Source organism: Protopterus annectens, chromosome 11.part0 (assembly GCF_019279795.1).
Source record: "Protopterus annectens isolate FY-2018-M chromosome 11.part0, PAN1.0, whole genome shotgun sequence".
NCBI classification, from domain to species: Eukaryota; Metazoa; Chordata; order Ceratodontiformes; family Protopteridae; genus Protopterus; species Protopterus annectens.
Window position 1 is genome coordinate 146,652,342 of NC_056745.1, and position 21,490 is coordinate 146,673,831.

General features: G+C 42.4%; 1 protein-coding gene across 14 annotated transcripts in view; it reads left to right on the forward strand.

Annotated features, from left to right (window-relative positions):
- Positions 1-21,490, forward strand: part of A4GALT (alpha 1,4-galactosyltransferase (P blood group)) — a 1,248,973-nt gene that overhangs the window by 1,065,434 nt on the left and 162,049 nt on the right. The window contains exon 5 of one of the 14 annotated variants that reach the window (XM_044087542.1): positions 6,461-6,529. The exons of the other annotated variants lie outside the window; for them this stretch is intronic. The gene's annotated coding sequence lies outside the window, so the exon portion shown is untranslated. The remainder of the gene's footprint in view (positions 1-6,460; positions 6,530-21,490) is intronic. 14 annotated transcript variants of the gene reach the window in all.

Below are 21,490 nucleotides of genomic sequence, written 5' to 3' on the forward strand. Positions count from 1 at the left end.
ATATTATAATAATACCTATTTTTAATTATTTGTATAAAATTGTTATGATATTTCTCTTATATGTTAAAACAATAAACTTGTTTTGAAAAAAAAAAAAGAAGTAATTTGAAACCAGCCATCTCAAGCCTATTTTGGGCATTTAGTGCATTGGATTTTGGCTCTTGAGTTCTGAACTGTTTCTGTAGTCCAGGTACAGGATTTGTTTCCATCTACTTCTATTTGCCTTCTGTGTAACTCTAAATAAGTTATTTAACCAGGTAGAGATTTTGGGTCACTCCTGAAAAGGTACGCTTATGTCCAGTTGACTTATTTGGTTAAGAAATGAATGAAACACAAATCATCTGCAACCAGCAAAAATGCAACACCTAGCAAAGCTATATTTATTATAGTATTAGGATTTCTACTAGTAATCATGCAGTTTCTTCTTCAGGAATGGTAATGCTTACAAGACAGCATGAAATAAAATACATTTTATGGTATAGACAAGCATCTCAGCCCAGTTACCAGCATATCTTTTAGCCCATCTGTTTATCTGTCTGTCTCTCTGTCCCTATTTACATATAATGATAATTTTTTCTCTCACTTTACCAAGCACACATACTTCGAACATTTGGAAAATACTACAACAGAACAATTTGCATTGCATTAAAATATAAAAAACAGTCCATAGATTTGATTAGCCCTAAGAATGTTGTTGAAGCAGATGCACATAGATAGACTCAAGAGGTTGGCATAAAATTCATATAATTTTAAGAGTAGAAAGGATTGATCCAACATGCTACCCTTCATAGACCTTAATAATCTGAAAATGCTGCACATGCAGCAAATAGCAGTATTTGATCTTACTGCTGGTTCTCAAACAGTAGTACTTTCATGTGTCAGCTGGAACTACCTTATTTGGTGGACTTCAGTTTGCTTCTATACATATCCTTCAACATGTCTTCAACAAAATGTGGAACTCAGTCTCTGACATGCAACTAAAAAGTGTGGCTGGCAAGTGAGCAAACTTGCAGCTGGAAGCAGAACCTAGCTGAATCAAACGCAGTAATGTTTGTCCTTTGTGCTGCTTGTGGGCTACAGCTTGTCGTTAATAATAATGAATTTAACTTTTAAATGTCATCAAGCACTGTAAACTTCCTTTCCCATATAGTACAAGTGATTTTTTAGAACTAAAATGTGTCGCATTTCTCATAATATTTAAAAGGTGAGAGATAAGGATTTACTGATCACACTGCATTAAAAGAACAGCAAAAATTCAACTAACCTCTCCAGTGCCTTATAGGGGTAAAGCCTTGGCTACAACCAAGGTGATCTGAATTTGATTAACACCTCATGTGCCTGATGCAGCTGGTGGGAAAGATAGCATGTTCCTTTCCTGGGAAGGAGGGAGCGAGGGGTGTGCCTATGGCTCTCTAGTAGAGCTCTAGTGGAGGATAGATTTTAGAGAGAGCCAGGCATCAGACTGGGGGCTGCACAGTGCACATGCAGCTTGTGCCAGGGGGGGGGGGTGGAGTTTCATGCTATTATTGCCCAAGCATAGCCAGCTGCAGCATAAGTACTAGGCATGCAGAAGAGGGAATATAATGGCTATCAAAAAACTCCAGGCATCATGGATGATTGCAGTGCTCCTGACACTTGGCCCACTTCTACATAGAACAGAGAAAAAAATGCCTCAGATGAGCCCTCAGATGGAGAATGGATGGGTTTATTGGGTTGGGAGGTAGACTTGAAGGTGAAGGCATACTGCTAAAAAAAATCTCTCTCCACTGGAACCCTATAGGATTGTTCAATGTCTTAAAAGGTACAGTGGAATGAAATAGAAGGCATAAACAAAACAGCATAGCATATCCTGCCCACAATCATCCTTCACCCATGCCCTGTCATAATCTACAATGTCTATACCACAGCAAAACACATTCACCACCTTGGGTGTCCCCAGAAAATAGGCAACAGCCATAGTGCAATTAGCTTGGTAAGCAAAGTAGTAATAAAAATAATAAATAGTATTGTAAACATGGTTACATAGAGCAAAGCCTCAGCAATTCAATTATTTCAAGATGGTGTGCACAAATTACCCAAATGTATAGAAGTATGTGTCCTTAGTGATAAATGCTTTTCTTAAGGTGCCTGTAATTAAAACATCATGTGCTTATAACCTGAAATGCATGCATGCAGTCATATGAAAACGTTCATCCATTCAGAACATAGTAAGATTATTATTATCCACCTTTCTTTGTTAGCTAAGCAGTGCATTCCATGTGTTTTTACAGAGGATGCACCTGCCTTAACGCTAATAAGGAATTTCGCCATTTCCATTTCCATTTCCATTTCCATTTCCATTTCCATTTCCATTTCCATTTCCATTTCCAATTCCATTTCCATTTCCATTTCCATTTATTTTTCTTTTTTTTTGGTCTTGTCCTTTTCTTCCATAATCTAATCTTGTTCATGAACTGTAGCTGTCCGGACCCAGACAAAAATAGCACAAAAAAGCAGTGTTGTGCTATATTAACTAATTAAAAATAATTTATAAAGCCCTCCAGAAGGTGTACAACCAGATACGTGGATTGCTCTTCCCATTTCCAAATGTGTCTGGTTGCAGATGCAACTGTCCTGTTCTTCAATGGGTTCCTAGCCCAGTCTCCTGCCCACTACCACCACTATCCCATAATGCACTGAACTCATAATCTGCAGGTGCCCCCTACAACAAGGGCTTGAGTATGATGAAGGGATTTAACAGCTCAAGAGGCAGGTTCTCTCATTCATCATGGAGAATGAAAACAGGTTTCCTCTGCCCGCACAACAGATCGTACAAGAGGAGAAGATGCGGTATTTAGTAGGCCAGTTCCACAGATGTGTTAGAAGGTGCACTAGGTACACTTCTTAATAAAACGTTTGTAGAATTGGCCTAATAAATACCACATCTGCTTCTCTGTCTATCTAGCTAGCTACTTATTTATTTAACTTTATTAACAGGGCAAATGAGCAGGCATTTCTATCACCAACCATAAGTTTTCAAAACCACATTTGCAAACAGGTTACCTTTAGAATTACATTTCAAAACGTTTTTGTTCACATTATATTTCAACTGGAATGTACTGTTCAACAACTGCTGTGGTTGTGCTTTTAAATAAATGTTATTTACACAGATATCTGCATTCTCTGCAAGGGTACAAGTACTGTTTATTTACCCATTTACACTGACTGCAAAGCACTGCATTACATGTGAAGAAACTATCACTGTTTTATACATATTTATACTGGTTATCTTAAATAGCTGTATTTCATTTATGACTTCCGTTAAGTAATTCTTTTTTAAACTTCAATGTCCTCACATTATAAAAGGGTAGTACATGTAGTGTGTGTGTGTGTGTGTGTGTGTGTGTGTGTGTGTGTGTGTGTGTGTGTGTGTGTGTGTGTGTGTGTGTGTGTGTGTGTGTGTGTGCACATCTGAAGTAGTTTTAGGAAAGGACCATAGCTTAACAGGATCAGAGGTACTTACTAGGCTATAGGACTGTGAGGATCGTAAGAAGCCCAGCCTTGCATTCTGATGGTGTAGTTTTTAGCCCTTTTATTTTGCATGTCACTAGGTTCATAGGATAGTAAAAGGTTATCTTCCCTTGCAAGGCATTTTAAGCCTAGTCAAATTTCTCAACCCCTTTGGTGTTTCATTTACTGTTATCTGTTCATGGAGTAGATTCATGTTATACATAACGATAACAACTGAGTTAATACCATAGATAGATATTCATAAGAGCTCCAAGCAAAATATATGTCATTTAGTAGCTGCCTCCGTCTATTAGTACAGTGGAAGGAAGCCCTGGGATAAATTGTCTGTTTCCTTCTCATAGATCCAAATTACGCTTGAATCTGGACAGGAGTGAGCTTTGTTTGGGTAGTCTGTTCCAGAGCAGCGATATCCTCTGAGAGATATGCCTGTCTCTTCAAACCATTCTGTTGATGTTGCAGATGAGGTTTAGATGCCTGGATCAAGTATTTCTAAGGCTGTTTGATTTGCTGATGCAGTGTAAGTCTATCAGGGCTGGATCAGACGATGCTTTATATGCCAGTTACAGGTTTCCTCTTAGTAGTCTAAGAGTGACAAGACGTTGAGATGGTACATATATGATAAATTATTTAAACCGAGTATCCCTTTTGTAAGGTAAGTTAGTAGGAGTTCTAGTTATTGCATATGTCTAGACACACACATGAAAAAGGGGGCATTATACTTTGTGATCTGCCTTATGAAGGCTGAATAAAGGGGGCAATGACACCCCCAAACCTCGAAACAATCACATTATTAATAAGCTGTGCAATAGAGAAGGACTTCCTCACCACAGTGGACACATGTTGGTCAAAGGTTAAGTTGCTGTCCACATAAGTTTCCAAATCCTGAATGACTGGGTCAAGTCTCAGGGTGTATTCACAATGTGGTAGCTCCCTGGGGAAGCTGACTTGTAAAGGATACAGTAATGTATTTTTTGACATTTATCTTTCATCTATGATTCTTGCACTAGTAATTTGTTTGGGACAATCCTCCCTGCAGTGTGGCTAAGCATTTTTGGGGATTCTATTACAGCACTCCACACCCTCGCATTCTGCAGACATTGAAAAAAAAAGAACAAAGACCCTTAAAAAGTACGAACATCCAGCCAAAAATCTGTACATCTCATTAGCATAAAATCGTAATGATAAATAGCACAACTCCTTCTGCTCTCAGCAGGAAAGTGGGACACTACTCAGAAACACGTTCAAAAACAGTGTTTTACAAAAATGATGGAAAAATTTAAGTCCATTATCAAAGACACACCCCAGGATTCGGGAAGCAGCCATGCAGGAATAAGTTATTCCTGCATGGCATGGACCGTTCCCATACAGCACGGCAGCGCGCCTTGCATATTCATGAAGATGCGCTGCCTTTGCTGTTAAACCAACATGGAGCTGTGTATGAGTGCAGGGGCTGTGTCAGAGCAGAGCTCTCACAATACACACACACTCCTGCACTCCAGAATTGCCTTTCAGGAATTAAAAATGAGCATGAATGCTCGTAACACCCCCAACCCATCAGGAAAACAAAAATCAGTGGTCAAAGGCATAAGGGACAATCTTCCCTACCAAGCGAAACGTTATTTAGGATAACACAGGCAGCATAGGCACATAGCGCACACCTCCAAACCCGTTAGAGTAAGTAATGTGGACAAAGCCAAAAGGGACACTTGTCCCACAAAGCAGAAAGCTGATAAGATAACAGGTTTAGCATTAGCAGGGATATTCTGAAGGGTATAGATAAAATAACACAACAAAACTTTTTTTTTTTTGTATAAACACGATAAAGTTTAACATAGCTGCTCGGGTGTGCCCGTTGCTTAGCTATGCTTGGTCCAGCTCGAACAGCACAACAAGTTAAATAGCAAGAGACATCCAACACAATAGTGTAGTGGTTAGAGCATACACTTTGTGAGCAGCCATTCCCTGTTTGATCCCCGCTGTAACCAATTCACATTTTACATGTGAAAGCAGCACATAAACACTTTTTTTAGTATTACCTATTAAGTAACATATATTTGTTAACCGGAGTATAGCATTAGGTCCAGATGTGAAGTGTCAGTTTAATAAAGTTGTGAAATCCCCATATAAACACAAGTGCCCCATACAGTATAGTCCCACATGCATAAATGTAATGAAAGCACATTGAGGGATGTCAGGGACAGTAAACAAATTTATAATATGTAATGAATGATGAATCAATGCCATACAGCAGATAGTTCATAAAATGAAAAATAAGCAATGCTAAGCATTGCACAGCTCTGTTTACCAGGTGTAAGCATTATGTAAGTAGGACTGCTAAGCAATGAGTAGCCCAGCTAAGTGGATTTGTCCATTGGCAAGCAGTGCTGAACCTGTCCCTTTAAGCAATGCCAACCTTAGCTAAGCAGGTTTGCCCATAGCTTAGCTCAGCATATTCAAAACCATCCAATCATGGCAAAGGGCAGGAAATCGGCTGTATTTAAACCCCACAGGTGGAAATACAGCTCATAACTGGTTGCAGCTTCCCACTGTAGGCAGGATAGCTGGAGTCAGAGAGGGGTTGTGCTTCCGGGTGCAGCGCTGGGGCATACAGGAGTCCAAGGTCATGGTAGGACTCCCGGTAAAAAAACATGATGAGAGACTGCTGCAGAGCCAGTACCAGAGCTCCCAATATAAAGCAGAAGCCTGGGACCATCTCACCAGTGATCTCACCAGTGGCACTGGTATCACTCGGACAGTGAGCAAGTCAGGCACCACTATGCTGACTTGAAGCGGAGAAAGAGGGAGGTCTTGGACGAGTGGGTCCAAGAAACAAGGCAGAGGGGTGATGTCCCAGCAGTGTGTAAGTAGTCATACCATTACTGTTTACTAAATTCCAGTGTGTGTATGTGATGGATAGGTATGCCTAAATGTTTCTCTATTTCCCTTACAGCTGTAGCTGAGTGGGCTGAGAATCAGGAAGCTCATGCTATTAAGCTGCAAAGGCTGCATCACAAGGCTGGTGAGTAACAATCCTGCTTGTAGTAGTCATACCAAATAAATATAAAGTAGTAGAAACCCAACTGCCAGTATAAAAACTGTTTTGTGTATGGGTTGTACTGAATAAACCAGATAATATGACAGGAATAGTCCCATATAGGTCATATTTAAATAAAACTTTAACTGCCTGGCAATAAAGCTCTAAATCCTGGACTGGTTGTGTTTACTCTGGTATTATTTGGCATTTATTGTTGCATTCTATGAATAGTAATGTTATATTAACCACTGTTACCCACAATATGTTACATAAAAAAAAAATCTGGGAATGTCTGTATAAGACTGTTGTAAGTACAAGATCAGATTGTACAACCAAGAGAGACTTAGACAGAAAACAGTGAAGAGATAGACAGCAATATCCAAATAGCACACTGTACTGTGACTTAAATTGTTGTCTTTTTAGCAGACACAGCCATGGTTCGAATCCTGGGAGTGGTAGTAAGCTGTATGCATAATCATACCTCTCAACTGTACATATTCTTCCGAATGTCCAGATAACTGGCTCATATTTTTGCCTGTTCCTCTGTCCCCCTGGCAAATCAGTGGGATGATCCCAGAACTGTAGTCACGAAATAGTTGCATACATTTGAATTTCAGACCTCAAAACCTTCAAAAAATGTATATGAAAACAAATCCTGTCACTCATGAAAACCCAAGTTTATGACAGCAATATTCAAAACATGTCTGTATTTGTGCATCCATGTAGTAAAGCTTTGTCCAGAGTGTGTGCATTAAGAGATTGAGAGGTATGGACATAATATTAACTTTGAATCTGGGAATATAGTCAGGTAGTGTTAAAAAACATTTTCTCCACAAGTCTAACAGGTAAGAGATGTAAGGATTTAACTATAAGATAGTTGAAACATTCACTGTGTACAAACATACCACAGCTCAAACCAAGGCCATAGGGTATTGTAAAAATACCTGTACCTTAGTGATTAGAGCAATGATCATTAAAGTTGTGAGTACTACAAGGACATATAAGTTAATTGACATCTCCCTCTCCCCCACCATATCTGCAACAATAATCTAAATACACAAATCAATGGGTATGTTTACACCAAACCTACTGTTAGGACATATGTCCTATTGTTCAATAAATATTGAAATGCATTTCTATTAATGTTCCATGTTGAAATACTATCATTGGTGGCCTGTTGCTAACAATGTAACCTGCATGACGTTGTAATGGTCACTGTGGTTCCATATATGCACGTGTTCTGTTTGCTATGCAACTGTTCCAAATCTGTTGTTTTGGGTTAATGGGAATATCTATGCATGCTGTTATAATTAATCCTGGATTGTGTTGACTATTACTAACCCACATATGTTTTAAAACTGCAACACCATAGCAAGTATGGGAAGGCTGGCCCAGTGGACCCACCTCTCCCACCTCATCTGACAGTGGCACCAGGCCCCAGCACACCTGGGTTCCACCCTGGGACCTCCTCGTCTGCTGGTCCTGTGCCACCTTTGGGTGGAACCACCTCAGGGGATGGGGCTCGCTCCCCCTGGGAGCAGGCGTGGACAGGATATGCTCTCTCTCCACTACAGGGATCGAGCTGGTTTGAATAGGTTACAACATGGCTTTTGTTGGTGATGCTAATGATTAGGTGATGGCCTCTGCACCATTTCGTGTTCCTTATTTGCTAATTGCATGCAGCCAGCTGTGTAGTACTTCCAATAGCCAAAGTCATAGCAACCCACTACTATAAATGACTACATCATGTGGGTGCTGTCCCTTTACCTTTCCTGTGTGGAAGACATCCTTTCTGTGTGTGGACAGCAGTGTTACAGACAGCAGGTAGCAATACTCTTACAACAGGACTTGTGGACACAGGCCAACTACATGTTTGTATAAGGTTCCAGACCTATGGACAGTGTGAGTATTGCTGTTGTATGCACTGAATACTGCTAGTTTTACAGGGTTTATGTGTACATGCTAGTTTTGCATGGAATACAGTCTGTCTGCATTGCTCTCAACTGTGGGCCTATCCACATGATGGCCAGAGGATTGGCTGTTATGTTTTGTCTGTTCACTGCACAGGTCTTGTCTCTGACATATCAGTGGCACTCCCTTTTAGTTGTGTGCAATTCTGATATTTATTATATAAATTCTAATATTTTAATATTTTAATGTGTGTTATGAAGACTAGGAAGGTCTTATAATTCTAAGATGATTTAGTTGATGTTTTTTGGTTTATACCTAGTCACAGGTATTCTATATTAAATGTGACACACTTATACTTTCTCTTATGTGCAAATAAGAGCTATAGAAGGTTTTATACTTAGAATTTGTAGTGCTTGAAATATATTTATTTTTAGAGCTGATGTAGCTTTTAACATTTGACCAACTGGGATATTTTAAAATTTCTAGTTATATATAAGTAAAGTCTTTGATGAAGTTGCAAAGAAAGCTTACGCATAGGATTTTTAGTGTTTGAAATGTATGTATCTCTTGAGCTGGTGCAGCTTTTATGTATGGAAATCTGATTGCACAGGTCACGTGATTTTATAGTGCTACTTAAGAGCTCTAATTTGTTAGTAGAATCATGAAAACCTGAGGAAGCATTTGGTGAAAGCGCTTGTGTGATATACTACAATAAAAATTTCAAGAGACTGGAGCCTGAAGCCATCCCTACATTCATTTATTTCTTATTCTTTAGTTTGCAACATGTGTTGTCATCAGTCTTGGATGGGCATCTGTTTATATTCTATATTAATGTTGTCCCATACTTCATTGTCACATATATGCTTGTCTGCACTGTTTGCCATGCTATATGCAATGGTGAGGTAAGGCTACGTCTCCCACTCCTGAGTGCTATCTTTTGGATATGGGATCCATTCTATGGTTTGTAAGATGAGTGCAAGCCATGGCTGCCTCTGTTGCAGATGAGTGGGCAAATGTCATGGACATACTTCTTACACAGCAGACCATTACTTGGTGTGACATTGAGGAGCTGTACTTGATGGAAGGTACATACTCAAGAAGAGTGAATGCTGTCAGTTCCTCAAAAGCTGCTTCCACAATATGTTATTTGGAGTGTGTGCACAAATATGCTTCCAGTGTTTGTTAAGGTATGTATTCCCCATATTTGTTGTCCTAACATAAGATTCCATATTGCACATTCATTGCTCATGTTAGGATCACACTGCAGGTTGTAAAAGTTGAGGAATGTGGTATTGTGATATGCCATTGTGTAGATCTGTAACAGTTGTCATTGTAATAGTGGTATATACACTGCTGTAGCCACTGTATAAGAGTAATGTTTCAGACATGTCCCTACTGTAGGCATTTTGTCCCACCATTATGTTCATCTCTGTCCACACATCTTGCACTGACAGGTTGTTAGTTATACTGCAGGACTCTTACATACCCTTCAGATATGCCACCATGGTGACCACTGTGATGCAGTGCAGTTAACAGCAACAATAAGTGAACATGTACAGCATGCATTATGGGTAGGTGTGTTAAATGTGTGCATGGCAAGTACCATGGCCATAACATGGCCAGTGTATTGGCAAACCTGAACAAAATAACTCCATACTCACCAGTTACAAGCTGCTGCCCCAGAGGTATATCAGAGAGACCTACATAGTTGTGTGAGAGATGTGATGTCAGTAACCAAATCTGTGGCATTGGTACAGGGTGGGAGCAGCATTTCAGTACATCAACAGTACAAACCCACAATACTACAGATTATGCACATCTGCAGCAACAGACCATGTTATCGGACATATGTATGAAGATACTTTACAGATGAAGATGGATAAGCAACAGTGGGCTTCTAATGTACCCTGGGGCCTTACATGCATGCTCCTTGTCCATTGTGTGAGTAGCACCCACCTCCACAATGCTATCATCAGGTTCTTGACTTGGCTGGCGGGCAGGTGCCCCAAGGCTGGCGAGGAGCTTCTCAGCATGTGTCAATGGGGGCTGGATGGCATGACCCCCACCTGTGGCTAGCTGGTCCCTCCTAACTTCAGCAGCATGCTGATGGGAATGGCGGATAAGGTCAGTGCACCGATGTTGCAACTGCTCATAACTGCAGTTATGCAGGCCGACATCGTTTACTCTGTAGACAACAAGCTCATTCCACAGGGAAGTCCTCTCCTGCAGATCGTGGGCCGTATGCCCAAACAGGGTTCTGATATGATGCATGATGTAGTTAATTAGTATGCCATTCTCCTGTGGAGTATAGGCAGGGAGACGCTCTCTGGACATGGTACCTGGAAAACATAAACAAGAAAAAAAAGGTCTGAGGACCTCATACTGCAAGGATGTAATAGTTGCTAAGTGACATCCCCCCCACCACCATATCTGCAACAATAATCTGAACACACAAATCAATGGGTATGTTTACACCAAACCTACTGTTGGGACATATATCATATTGTGCAACAAATATTGAAATGTGTTTCTATTCATGTTCCATGTTGAAACACTCTTATTGGTGGCCTGCTGCTAACAATGTAACCTGCATGTCATTGTAATGGCCACTGTGGTTCCATATATGCATGTGTTCTATTTGCTATGCAACTGTTCCAAATCTGGTGTTTTGGGTTAATGGGAGTATCTATGCATGCTGTTATAAATAATCCTGGATTGTGTTGACTAATACTAACCCACATATGTTGTAAAACTGCAACACAATAACATGTTTGGGAAGGCTGTTCCCAGCAGAACCACCTCTCCCACCTCATCTGGCCATGGCACCAGGCCACCGCATGTCTGGGACCCAACCCGGGACCTCCTCATCTGCTGGTCCTGCACTACCTTCAGGTGGAACCACCTCAGGGGATAGTGCTTGCCCACCCGGGAGCACGCATAGACATGATCCTGCCCAGAAACATGCAGCAACACTGAGGGACTTGCAGGAATGTCTAGCAAGTACTGCTTGTGCAGTACCTGTGTCAACAATTGCCTGGACCCTGCATAAGTGTGGCCTATGGGTTAGGGTATCAGATGGAAGAGTCATTCCACAGAATACATCATCCAGAGCTCTCTACAGGTAGCATATGCATAACATCAAGTCTCTCAAATGCATGTGTTGCAATGTGTAATGGTGTACCGAGACCAAGGCTGAGACCTACAGACAGTATTAATAAAGATATATGTGCTGCACAAGCAACACCTTACTACACCTCAGGCCTACCATTCCCATCTGTACCTTGCTGGTGCCAGTGTACACCTTTAGGTTTGCTGTTCATTAGCAGAAACTAGGCTTGTACACATGGTGTTCTGAATTTGGGACACTGCAAAATGGAACTCATGTGTGGCCCATAGTTGTCAAACATCTGCAAAAAGGCTGAGGGTGGGGAGGGGAGTCATCCAGAAACACAACAGTGAACTGAAGCATACATCCAGAGCCCACTAAGAATGGCTATATCTGAACACAGTCAAGGTCATGGATTGTGCCAGACATAACCCTGACTCCACAGCAATAGTGAAGGCACTGTGTGACCTCCAAGGGCTGTCCACATGAGCTGGCCTTGCAATCTGGCAGAATTGGGGACATTTGTAGGGCGGAGTGACCAAATAATGGCAAGTGAAGATGGGCCGTGCTAGTATACCCCTTCTAGGAATAGTTATTTAAAAGGTGCTGCAACAAACCATCATGTTAAGGGTTTGCACACTTATGCAACCCACATATTGTATGCATATTGTATGCATCTGAATCAGCATCTGCACAACTAACACATTTGTTTGATACTGCATTTGATTGCACAGGTCATATGTCACATATCAGGTGTGTGTAATGTTAACATATGCAGTATTGTGGCCCCATGTCATATCAGGGAAGAGGGTGGCATGTCAATAACGGAGTGCACACTCCTCATAGCCACAGTAAGCTATAAAGGTTGTCTGTGTAATTGGATTTTATTGCTCATACATGCACTGCTGATGATGGGATCTGCAAATCAGATGTCAGGCATTCACTATTAACATCTGTCCTCATGTCATCCCAGGTATGTGTCAAACAAATACATAGGGGCTGTGAGCAACAGAGCAAACATAACTGCCACACATATACACATTCAGCAATGTTGTGTACACTTGTGAGGTATGGTGCACAGTACATGCCAGGGTGCTGAACAGGTGCACAGCAATACTCTGTACATGTGTGCAATGCGTTCTAGGGGGAAGGGGCATCACCTACTAACACAACACATGCATCACAAAGATGTATAATGTTGGTAACAGGGATTGAGTATAGCTGCAGTGCATGCTGTTGAGTGCCATATGTCATGCATGTTGACAGCTGGGTAATGAGAGGTCTATGTAATATCTTTGTGCCACCTCACCTGTAAGTGTGTGTGTGTGTGTGGGGGGGGGGTGTAGAGGTAAGCAATGATGTACAGGTCTTAAAGTATGTTTTTTTTTGTTTTCCCCTCACAGGTGGCGAGGTGGGTCAGGGTCCCTCCTGCAGGCAAACTGATGTTAGTGTCCATATAGACTCTGACAATGATGATTGGTATGGTGAGGCACAGGCATGATTGTCAGGGGTTGAAGCTGTGCCATCAGTTGACATCCCACTGTTATCCACCCCATCCTTGCACACAGTCACATTGCCTATGCATACCCCATCACCAGTGGCCATAGATGAGGGACAGTTGGGGGGTGGTTGCATGGGACAGGACAGTGTGGTGATCATGGCAAGTGTGTCTGTACACAACAGCCATAGCTGGATGGCAGGCGAGGTACCACACAGGCAGATGTACAGGGGTGCTCATAGGAGGGCTGCTGGCCATCATGCCCCTGGCAGATGTGCCACAGCAGGTGTCACCAGGCACATGTTTTAGGCCATCATGAAGGCACAGGCATGGATGGAACTTTATACTACACAGAGTCTGAGGCTTCAGGGGGGGGCTACTCATTCTGCTGTTATTGACAACATCCATGATTTTGCAGGTGCCCACCGTTATTTTGCAGAAGTCCTGGATAGACAGTTGGGTGAGATGGTGGGAATCCTCGACCGTGCAATGTCTGTGTTAGAGCATATGGTGGGAGTAGGGCGACAGCCACATGGACGTAGGTCAGCAACAGCAACAGGTGGAGGTCTACGTGAACGTGCAGCAAGTCACAGCCGCTCCGTAGTGGCAGTACCAGCATCAGCACTGCAGGGGGGGGTGCTGTCCACACCACAACACAGCAGGCCACATGCACATGGCCCTGGCCAGTCCCAACAGGGACCCGGATTCAGCAGACATTTGTCATCATCAGGGGAGAGTACTATATCTGGCTTTGTACCTGGTAGTGGCCGTGGAATCCCTGGCAGATGCAGTTCTCGTGTCCATTGTCAGAGATGGTGAACTGCACACCCTACCATGTACAGTCTGTAGCTGTCCAACAAACCCCTGTATAGGGCAGCCACATGGCAGAACTGTGTGCCTACACACACACACACACACACACACACACACACACACACACACACACACACACACACACACACACACGCACACACACACATACACACACATCACCAACTCAGCTAGGGCATCTCCATACCTACACACACCACATCTGCACAGCCCAATTAATAATGAAACCCCCTAACACACACACATCATGTCAACCAAATGGCTCAGCCTAGGTCTCTGGCAAACCCACAACACACCCTTTGCATATGATGATACCTGTGCCACATCCCTGTCATCCATGCCGTCAATGCAGGGACAGGCTAATATGGTTCTGATGCACAAGGTGACTGTACTATGGTGTACCAATGTAATGTTGTGTAACGTGTTCAGTAGGAAAGTTTAATGCTTACATGTCAGGATGTGTAGCTGTCTAGCCATGATACACTGACTGATAGTGGTCTCCATAATGTATTCTGTTTGTGTTCTAGGTGTCTTTGTGTCAGCAGGATGCTGGTCTGCTGTTGTTTCCTACAAGGGGTATGGCACTGTGGTGGGACATTGACTGTGTCATATCCTGGGTACAGCTGAACACAAATAACAGGTTTGTATAACAGTTACTGCATGTGCTACATGGCTGATAGGTCTGAGGGTTGTATACAGGTGAGTGCATGGTGCCTGATGTCAGCAGCCCTTCTACAGTGGACAATGGTTAGTGTACTGGGTGGCACATACCAGATCCCTATCATGTGATAGAAACCTCATTTGACTGAAACTCATTTGGCTGAGACCATAAGACTGAATTTTCAAAAGACTGAAAAGTAACTTGACTGAAACCCAGAATACTGAATTTCACCATACTAAATTGTAAACTGGACCATATAAAACCAGACTGTATATACCAACTCCAGGATTGCACTACAGTGGGGAAAAGGGCATATACATTTCACTTACCTTACAGTAGTCTACAAGCTGCCACTACTATGCCCTTTTCCCCACTGTAGTGTGATCCTGGAGTTAGTATGCATAGTTGGAGGTGTGTGGCACAGCTCACCACATTGGGATGTGTGGTGGATGTAGCTCCCCTCCTAGTCTGGTTTTATATGGTCCAGTTTAAAATTTAGTATGTTGGAATTAAGTATTATGGGTTTCAATCTTATGGGTTTCAGTCTTTTGAAATTTCAGTTTTATGGTCTCAGTCAAATGAGTTTCAGTCAAATGAGGTTTCTATCATATGAAAGGGATCCCACACACCACATGTTTGTGTATAAGACACACACGTGCACACATACACACACACACACACACACACACACACACACACGCACACACGCACACACGCACACACACGCACACACACACACACACACACACACACACACAGAGGCTTTGGTATTGATGCAATACACAGAGAATACTGTGGACATGGATGTACTTAATTTTGCAGTGAACCCATTTTGGCCTATGTAATTCCACCAAGACAAAATAGACAAAACATCACATCAGTAAATAATCAGTCTGCTAGTTTCATGTCACTGACGATGGTACTGGCAGGGTATATGTCCCCTTTCCCAAAATAGTGTAGTCCTGGTGTTGGTAAACATAGGTGTGCTGGTGTGGGTGGCACACCCTCCACTTTGGAGGGTGTGAGGTGGTGTAGAGCCACACATAGCATGATTGACAACTACTTAACCTGTTAACATAAACTGTGCAGTATTACAGCAGACTAAGTGGGGGGATAAACAAAATAACCCCAATGAGGGTGGCTTTGTCCACAACATTGACAACCAGCTATATATACCAACTTCAGAATCACTGTACAGCTATACAGTGGGCAAGAGGGCATTTACACATCTAGTACTACTTTTGATGGAATGAATTTCCACAAGATGGTTCCTTTGAAATGTTAGCATTTGCCAGTCAGTTTTCGGACAGATGACCTCCTGGGACATTTATTTTCTGCAAACTGAAGTAGATCCCTTCACATACACACACACACACACACACACACACACACACACACACACACACACACACACACTTACTTGGCAACACTGAGAGTAGAACCCCTACCTAAGTACTTATTGCTACTAATGCATTTGGCCTTAATTGCACACACCACACAGCTTTTAGGATGAGGTGTGTCCCAAGTTTCTTGTTAAGTGAGGAACATCACCAGGCCTTGTACAGAATGGTAATGTGGGATGTACTTGGTGTTAATGAGCAATGCATAGTATGACATACTGTCATATACACACTGACAAACACATAACAGAGACACATCTGAAAGACTTGGGTTTATCAGTGATAACTATCTGGTCAGTGAGTCCATTCTATTACAGATACTTTGCACATAGCGCATGCATCATTGGGCTGGATAGTGTAATCAGCTACCTGTATGGTTGATGGTGACAGTGGTCCTCATACAGTGGACCTTGGGACATGTACTGGGGGTACCATGGTGTAAAGACAGTATACCCAGCACCCACACCCCACATGGGTATTTTACTCACTGAAACCTATGATAATATAATTCTCTGACATACCCACAATCACACATTGACCAGGACTATCTGTCTCATCAGTGCTACTACAAGGATATGCATTTACTGCACATGCCACAGGGATAGTAGGGTGATGGTTTGTCATGGCTTTCCTAATGTCAGCAACATCAATGTCCCTTATACTGTATGGACAGGTGTATTGTATCTGGAGAATATGGCCTCAGAATGCTGCATCCTAAAAATATGCACACTTGCACACATACACACACTTGCCAGGACTTAGAGGTTAACACATGCCTATCTACCCATTTGTACAACAGTGTTGTGCTGATACTGCAAGCTCCAGGTAGCCCATGGGTGAAGAGTGTAACAAGGTACATTTAATGTCCATTACAGCAACAGCCATTTCTAACTATGGCAATGGGGGGTGTAGTGTGTGAGAAGGCCCTCAGGGTATTATCAACTACAAGTTTACAAACACACAGACATTGTTGTTCTCAGCAATGCACACTGACACATTTCTCAGTACTGGGGTCCATAGGTGCAGGTGTACCTAGGTGTGTGCTGCGATATTGTCCATGGAGAGATGAGAAGAGTAGGGGATGTTGGTAAAGTGATATCATGCCACCTGACATTTGTCAGCAGGCTATCTGTCAACTGATGTCACGCGAGTGATCCTCAGGGTGACAGTTAAATGGAATATCCCATCATCTGGTTGTCTCTTGCAAAGGGCCAGTGAGGTGCTCCAATTGACATGTATGCAACATATACCACATAACATGGCCAGTGTCTGGGTTGGAAACCTGTACCTAAGCTTGTTCTGTTGACTGTGGTAGTCTAGTTGAGGTATCCATGGCATGTTGTGCATACAGGGTGGGGTTTCTGAGCTGTAGCAATCATAACACAGCTGGGCAGACATGTCAGTGTCAGTCAAGCACAAATTGCCTGTAAACAGCCAAGATGGATACCTGACATCTGCACATCTGTACAGAGGACAGACAGAAATCAGCTAGCCAACAGGTTATGCATAAAGATTAATGTTTTGGCAAATAGATGTCTGACACTGATAGTAATACCATTACTACATGACAGCAGCCCTCAATGACATGTCCTATACACATAGTAGTCTACAGTTAATATCTACATATCAGATCACTATCCAGTAGCAAATACTTAACACATAGTGCACACACCAAGAAAACAATAGTCAGTACTCAGAGTCCAGCTTTGCATGCAGGGGTGTATAATTCAAGTACTATAATTTGCAATCTACTCTTACTCTTACTTGGGAAAGCACTGTTAACAGTAGTAACATAATGATACAATACATGTACGTGTGACTGTATATAACCTGGGATACTACCCATGTCTGAAACACATACAAATGGAAAAGATTGTTGTACTAGCCATATATACTCAGGTGTCCCATGCAGTATACTCACACCCCTTGCTACTGTAATGACAGCACATAGAAGCATGTTATGTACATGAAATTAAATACACTTATTAAAGATGACATTACCATGCTATTTCATCAGTCTGGAATGTGATCACTGGTTACCAAGACGGAGCCATGCTTGGCAGGTGTAAGCATTGCTTAAATATAATTGCTAAGCAGATTTGTGCACTGGTACTACACGGTGTAAGTGCCTTTTTATTTAACCGTACGTTAGCATTGCTTACCTTCATGCAAACCCATGCATACTGGCTTAAAGCTGCTCAAAACTGCCTTAACCACTTTGTAGCCAACAGTCCTTGTTCTGCCTAGCAACAAAACAACAACCTCTACAGTGTTTGAAAACTGTTGGCCTTATAATGTGGACAATGGGACATATAGATCTTCAATATAATGATGTAGCAAAACCCACACTGCAATGGATCCTGTCAGTACACAATCACCCCAGCACCCACATAGGATACTGATGACACAAACACAAACAGATACTTACCGGCACTGATTTTCAAACCCCACCTGACTATGTATTGCTATTACAGTGTTATGCCATTATTGCACACGCCACAGAGCTTACATGTTGGTGAGCTGTCCAAAGGTATCTTTGAAGGTGAGTGACATCAGCAACAGTACTAAAGGAGGGATAAGGGAAGTGTAGTGCATGTGAATGTCCACAAAAGCAGGTGTTAATGGAGACACACACACACACTCTCAGGGAAACACGCACATTATTATAGTTGGCAGGATCAGGATTAGAACTCCTACCTAACTAATTTGCTACAGAACAGTATTACATATTTATCACAAGTGCCACAGAGCTTCTATGGCTGAGACATGGTCAAATGGTTATTTCAAGGTGAATGAAATCAGCAGACATGCTAAAGTAGGGCAATGGGAGGTGTAGTGATTGTGAATGGCTTCGAAATCCTTAATTTCCTCCCCCCCCCCCACACACACACACACTTGCCAGTACTAAGATGCATAGGTTCATTGTGTCACAGGTGTGTAGTAGGTGAATGGGCCTGAAGGCTGTACAAGACTAGGTAAAGGGAATACCTTGGCATCAAGCCACATGACAATGGTCTCCAGTGTAGCTCAGGGGTGTAGTCCATGGAGTGGTCCCCACAGCTGTGTGTTGTATTCACCATCCACTCATCTGGGTTACTATTGTGGGTGGCCAGTGATGTGCACTGCTTCCTATGTATGTGATCTATATTCCATAACATGGACATTGTCTGGGTTTTGCACATGTCCCACACGCATGTTTTTTGACGTGGAAGTGTACTTGAGGTCTCTGGGGCATGTTTTGTGTACAGATTGTTATCTTCTGATATAGCATTCCTGACCTCATTTGAGACCTGGCTATGGAATTGAGGTTGTGCTTGCACCTACATTGACAGCATGATGCAAGTATTCAGAGACGTTATTGGCATCTGGTCCATACAGGGCATGTGTATAAGGCATGGTATTCACTTTGTGGGTTACATTTGCAGACTCTACAGTTGTTGCAGGCATCCAGTGGGGTGCATAGCAAAAGGACCACTGTAAGCATTTATTTGCCTACTGAAGGGATATAACAGGATGCCATGTCCTTTTACTTGCTGGATAACACACAGTCAGGAGATGTAACAGATCACAGTACTTTCTGATGTCAGTGGCACTGTTGTGGTCAACAGGCATGTAGTCCACTGCAATCACACCATGGTTACAATCTGTGAGGCAATATGCAGGGAATTATCAATATAGTGGTTATTGCCTAGCCAAGTGTGTTTGTGTATGAGACATAGGTGGACAGTGTTCTCTGCGTAATACAAGGGTTACCTATATTGTTTACCAATCCATAATGTCACATGTAGGGCTATGGATTGTCTACACCAGCCTCTCTGGTGTTTGACATCTGTTGTCCTTGTAAGGTGGACATTGTGACATATACTAGGTCCTTAATATAATAATTTAGCAAAACCCACCCCACAATGCATCCTGTCATTACACAATCACAGCAGCCTCCACACAGGATACTGATGACAGCCACACACACACACTTGCCAGCACTGAGATTCAAACCCCTACCTTGCTATGTATTGTACCGCATTTATCGCACCCACTACAGAGCTTATAGGATGGATGTTGTCCCAAGGTACTTCTAAGGTAAGGAACATCACCAGCCCTTGTAAATACTGGCATTGGGTGATGTAGTGGGTGAGAGATCCCAAAAATAATTTTACCCTAAACACATATTTAAATTTGCCAGGGGTGAGGTTCAAACCTCTATCTAACAATCATTATGGACCATTATGTTATGCATTTACCACACGCATCACTGACCTGACATGGTTTAGGGTTGGTAACAGGTACGTATAATATGGATGATATCTGCAGGACTGCTAAAGTCAGGCTCTGAGATGTGTACTGGGTGTAAATGGGGCCAAAATATTTGAGGTACATGCATGCATATGTACACACACAAACACTTGCTACAGATGAGATTCAAACCCATACCTCTGTAGTTACTGCTACTAGATTGTTCTGCATGATTGGCATGCACCACAGAGCTTATAGGGCTGGCCCTTCTCCAAAGGGGTATTTCAAGGTGACTGACATCAGCAGGCTTGCTAAAGTAGGGCAATGGGAGGTGTAGTGACTGTGAATGGCCTCAAAACAAGAATCTCTAAACACACACACACACACACACACACACACACACACACACACACACACACACACACACACACACACACAGAATTTCTCAGTTGCCATGTCTGGGATTAGATGTCCTACCTAACTAGTATGTTACACTAAAGCATTACACAGTTATCACACATGCCACGGGGCTTACAGGGCTGGCCCTAGTCCAAAGGAGTATTTCAAGGTGACTGACATCATCGGGCTTGCTAAAGTGGGCAATGGGAGGTGTACTGACTGTGAATGGCTTAAAATCATTAATCTCTACACACACACACACACACACACACACACACACACACACACACACACACACACACACACACATACACACACACACACACACACACTCACACACACACATAGTTTCACAGCTGCCATGTCTGGGAGTAGACCTCCTACCTAACTAGTATGTTACACTATAGCATTACACAGTTATTGTACATGCCATGGAGCTTATACATCTGGCCCTTGTCTAAAGGGGTATTTCAAAGGTAACTGACATCAGCAGGCTTGCTAAAGTAGGGCAATGGGAGGTGTAGTGACTGTGAATGGCCTCAAAACATTACTCTCTACACACACACAGAGTTTCACAGTTGCCATGTCTGTGATTAGAACTCCTACATAATTAGTATGTTACACTATAACATTACAGTTATTGCATGCACCACAGAGCTTATAGGGCCGTCCTTGTCCAAAGGGGTATTTCAAGGTGACTGACATCAGCAGGCTTGCTAAAGTAGGGCAATGGGAAGTGTAGTGACTGTGAATGGCCTAAAAAGCATTAATCTCTATGCAGAGTTTCAAAGTTGCCATGTCTGGGATTAGAACTCCTACCTAGCTAGTATATACACTACTTCACACTACTCAAGACTGGTGTGGTATCCTTCAAGGCCCCTGAGCCAGTGGAAACCACAACCCAAGC